Here is a 5433-nt window from a genome sequence, read left to right as displayed (position 1 = left end):
TAGCAGCAGAGGAGCGGGGCCATACACCTATAGAACTAGAAGCTACTGACGCTAGAAGCATGAGGAGCGGGGTCATAGACCTATAGAACTAGAAGCTACTGACGCTAGCAGCAGGAGGAGCAGGGCCATAGACCTATAGAACTAGAAGCTACTGACGCTAGCAGCAGGGCATAGACCCTATAGAACTAGAAGCTACTGACGCTAGCAGCAGGAGGAGCGGGGCCATAGACCTATAGAACTAGAAGCTACTGACGCTAGCAGCAGGAGGAGCAGGGCCATAGACCTATAGAACTAGAAGCTACTGACGCTAGCAGCAGGAGGAGCAGGGCCATAGACCTATAGAACTAGAAGCTACTGACGCTAGCAGCAGGAGGAGGAGGGCCATACACCTATAGAACTAGAAGCTACTGACGCTAGAAGCATGAGGAGCGGGGTCATAGACCTATAGAACTAGAAGCTACTGACGCTAGCAGCAGGAGGAGCAGGGCCATAGACCTATAGAACTAGAAGCTACTGACGCTAGCAGCAGGGCCATAGACCTATAGAACTAGAAGCTACTGACGCTAGCAGGCAGGAGGAGCGGGGCCATAGACCTATAGAACTAGAAGCTACTGACGCTAGCAGCAGGAGGAGCAGGGCCATAGACCTATAGAACTAGAAGCTACTGACGCTAGCAGCAGGAGGAGCAGGGCCATAGACCTATAGAACTAGAAGCTACTGACGGCTAGCAGCAGGAGGAGGAGGGCCATAGACCTATAGAACTAGAAGCTACTGACGCTAGCAGCAGGAGGAGCAGGGCCATACACCTATAGAACTAGAAGCTACTGACGCTAGCAGCAGGAGGAGCGGGGCCATACACCTATAGAACTAGAAGCTACTGACGCTAGAAGCATGAGGAGCGGGGTCATAGACCTATAGAACTAGAAGCTACTGACGCTAGCAGCAGGAGGAGCAGGGCCATAGACCTATAGAACTAGAAGCTACTGACGCTAGCAGCAGGGCCATAGACCTATAGAACTAGAAGCTACTGACGCTAGCAGCATGAGGAGCGGGGCCATAGACCTACAGAACTAGAAGCTACTGACGCTAGAAGCAGGAGGAGCGGGGCCATAGACCTACAGAAACTAGAAGCTACTGACGCTAGAAGCAGGAGGAGCAGGGCCATAGACCTATAGAACTAGAAGCTCCTGACGCTAGCAGCAGGAGGGAGCAGGGCCATAGACCTATAGAACTAGAAGCTCCTGACGCTAGCAGCAGGAGGAGCGGGGCCATTAGACCTATAGAAACTAGAAGCTCCTGATGCTAGCAGCAGGAGGAGCAGGGTGGATTTTTGAGAACCCCGGTGAGAGAAGAGAAGGTTTTGGCCGGTGTGGGCGGGGCCTAAGTTAATAACTGTTACGTTACACCCGGTTCCTCAAGCCAGCGGCACAGAAGCTCCGTTCTACATTGTCTGCATTACCAAAGGAAGTGGATCACTGGGTCAGAGCTACAACTGAACTTCGTCGGACGTTTTAAAAGCGTCACTGACATCGTCTGTAGTCACTGACACTGACTACAGATGCTCAACGTTCTAGGTTCTAGGTCCTAGGTTCTAGGTTTTCGTCTGAACTTCGCCTTGACTAGCCAACACTGACCGAAATGACCGAAAGATGTTTTCAAAAAGTTGCGTTTTCAAATAACTGCGACCTCCATTGTCACGAACTCCCAGAATGCAACGGAAACTTTACATTTTCACTTGAAATATTGAGCAAATGGAGCCGAAATACTAATTTTAGTGACTTTTTAAAATTTTTTATTGGTTTTTTTTCCATTGCATTCTTGGATTTCAACTTCGTGTGACTCTGTGAAGTTTGACGGAGATTTTGTGTTTCTTTAAATGACAAAACTCCTTTTCCGCTGCGGTAACAGGACACTGGCGGTGTGGATCCTCTGGAGGCGTTTTGTTCTCAGGCTGATCTGGATTTGAACAAGATGACCTTGTTTGATAACTTTGAAAAAAAAACCCAACATGATTTCTAGTAATAATCTCTGTGGGAACTGACACACAGACACTACATGTAGAACGACTGCAGTTGGACTCTTCTGTCGAGTGTGAGAAGAGAACCGGGACGTCTGGGAATCCAAATAAATCGACTGCAGTCGTCGATAAATCGTCGACTCAGCAGAAAAACTGTGTGTGTCCTGCTTTCAGTCTGAGAAACTTTTGATCCATCGTTTCTCTGGAAAAAAACGCTGCTGCACTGACAAACTGACGACCAATAAAACACACACACACACACACACACACACACACACACACACACACACACACACACACACACACACACACACACACACACACACACACACACACCTAAAGAGTGAGAGAGAGTTCATCCTAATTAAGTTCTGAGCGATAAACACTTTCCTTTCTCTCACCTCTTACTCCTTCTTACTTTGGCCGTCCCTCCACCCCCACCCCCCTCCACCCCTCCTCACCCCTCCACCCCTCCTCCACCCCTCCACCTCTCCACCCCTCCTCCACCCCTCCTCACCCCTCCTCTCCTCCACCGTCACAAACATTTTAATTGCAGCCCACAGGCCGTTTGATGCCTCATCAAATCACGGCGAGGAGATCGTCCATTGTCCACGTCCTTTGTGTGTGTGTGCGTGTGTGTGTGTGTGTGTGTGCGTGTGTGTGTGTGTGTGCGTGTGTGTGTGTTGTGTGTGGATTTAGGAAGTTAATCCCTGAATAGAGGAGCCATTAGGGAGAATTAGGCAGGTTAGACCAAACCATGATCCCTTCCCCTGTGTGTGTGTGTGTGTGTGTGTGTGTGTGTGTGTGTGTGTGTGTGTGTGTGTGTGTGTGTGTGTGTGTGTGTGTGTGTGTGTGTGTGTGTGTCAGTGGCAAGCGCGTGGCATGCATCAGGTCGCCGCTCCTCAAAAAGACAGGGTGGAGGTGCATCAGGGGATGAAAGGGGGCGGGGCAGGTGGAGGCCGACGCCCCTAATCTTGCCAATCCACCCCTGCTGTGTACACACACACACACACACACACACACACGCAAACACACACACACACACACACACACGCATCTCGACACTGTCAACAGATGGCTGTAGCTGTAAGGCCAAGGGTAAACTTGAGCAATACCCAAACCAGACAGTCCCCCCCCCCCCCACAGAGTCTACAGCTAATCACCCCCCCCCCCCCCCCCCTCCGCCCACCCCCACCCCCCACCCCCACCACGCAGCACGCAACCAAACCGTGGTTCCCCTGGCAGCACGTCTTCCATTAACACTCCCGGTTCTCGTCCTTCAGAGCTTCTCTACAAACCATATTCTGGTTCTCGGGCTGCGTTTCCATGACGACGCCCCAGCTGGTCTCGCGGTCGCACGGCGGCGTTCAGAAAACAACGGCCTCCGACACCGCGACGGCACAAACGCGACAAACTATGCAGTTTTCATGTCGGGCCACTAGTGGCTGCTGTTTGTCTCTATCGTGGAACCGCGAGAACGTTTAACATCTGGAGAAGGAACGCACTCTGCTGGACACACCGCCAAAATAAAACTACTAGGTTGGATTGTTATCACGCCGACTGTCAAAATAAAACTACCAAGTTGGATTGTTATTATGGTACTTGTCAAAATAAAACCACCAAGTTGGATTGTTATTACGGTGACTGTCAAAATAAAACTACCAAGTTGGGATTGTTTTTGCAGCAACTGTCAAAATAAAACTATCAAGTTGGATTGTAATTACGGTGACTGTCAAAATAAAAGCACCAAGTTGGATTGTTTTTGCGGGTGACTGTCAAAATAAAAGCACCAAGTTGGATTGTTATTATGGTGACTGTCAAAATAAAACCACCAAGTTGGATTGTTATTACGTGACTATCAAAATAAAACTACCAAGTTGGATTGTTATTATGGTACTTGTCAAAATAAAAGCACCAAGTTGGATAGTTCTTATGGTGACTATCAAAATAAAAGTCTCAAACCAAACCAAACACAAAACTGAAGCAATAAAAAGATGTATACAATATAAATACACATCTACACGTATATAAAGGCTGGGAAAAAAGGTTAATTTAATCCATTCATCACATTTGTAGCTAAAAAAAGATTTTATTTTGCAAATTCAAGGTTTTTTTTCCCCACGTTTGCCGTTCGCCTTCTCAAACTGCTCAGATCGTTCCTGAAGGATCCGGCGAAGAAGAAATGCACTTTAAATGTCAGTTCATTCAACTTTGGCCACTATTTGTTTCTGTATTTGTATATAAATGCCAAAATAATTTATACGCTTTAAATGTTCTGTCTTGTGGATAAAAGAAAGAATTTAAACCATCTAAAAGTGACTTATTCGTATTAATCAGACACTTTGGGTTAAAGACAGAACAAATACATAGAAAAGAGCATTTTCACATATAATAACCGCATCAATTCGAACATTTAAGAAAATCTTCACTTCAATTTCACCACCATGTTATTTTATACATTAATAGGATTAGAGAAATGCATCATTACTGTGTTGTTTAATGTCATTTCCTCCATTTTGTACAGATACCTTAAACAACTTAAGAATTAAATGAAATTAATGCACTTGAATCGTCAGAAAACTACTTTAACTTTTACCCTGAATGAAGTTTCCCGCAGTAAAACTTCAACCACCAGCAGGATCTAAGCAGTTCACTTAGTATCTGGACTCTGTGACGTAATCATTCAAGCTTTTAGACAATTAAACGCCTCTAGACCTTTTAGCCCCCAGAAACGTCCAGTCTGCAGGAGTAACGCTGGTTCGTTACAAGTTACAGGCCGGATTAGTACTGAAGAAGTGGATCTACTGCAGCAGCTCGTTAATCACAAAACAAAACCAAGTGGAACACAACGTGGCTCCCTGCTGCACACAGACACAGCCACACAGCAGAAAATGTGTTTTTTTGTTTTTTTATATCAAAGTAAAAAAGTGTAAATATGAGTTTAAATGGTTTTTATGGTATAAACGACAGTGTGGACGTGATGCACTGATCAGCTCAGGAAGGTGTGGCTTCACACAAGTACTGCATTCAAAACAAAACACGAAATAATGTAAAGACCCAGACTTCCCCCCCCCCTCCTGGAGACCGCCCCCCCCCCTTGCAGACCCCCGCCCCCCCCCCCCCCCCCCCCCTCACCTGCTGCACGTCCAGCGTCGCTCCACTTCCACACCAGCGCTCCTCCTGCACGTGTCCTCCACATCCAAGTTGGTGTATTTCAGTTTCTAGTTCCTTTTAAACTCACGAGCATCAGCCCGCTTTAGCCCCGCCCCCTTCTACTCCTCTTTTTTATCCTGACTTATTCCCTCCACTTTTCATCCTCTTATCCCCTCTTCCTTTATCTTCTCCTCCACACTTCATCCGATCTGCTTTTGCAATTCTCTTTCCTCTTTTTTTTCTTCAAGCAGCCACATGATTTT

Source organism: Blennius ocellaris (genome assembly GCF_963422515.1).
Source record: "Blennius ocellaris genome assembly, chromosome: 8".
In the NCBI taxonomy this organism is placed as follows: domain Eukaryota; kingdom Metazoa; phylum Chordata; class Actinopteri; order Blenniiformes; family Blenniidae; genus Blennius; species Blennius ocellaris.
Note: the sequence above shows the minus strand (reverse complement) of the source record.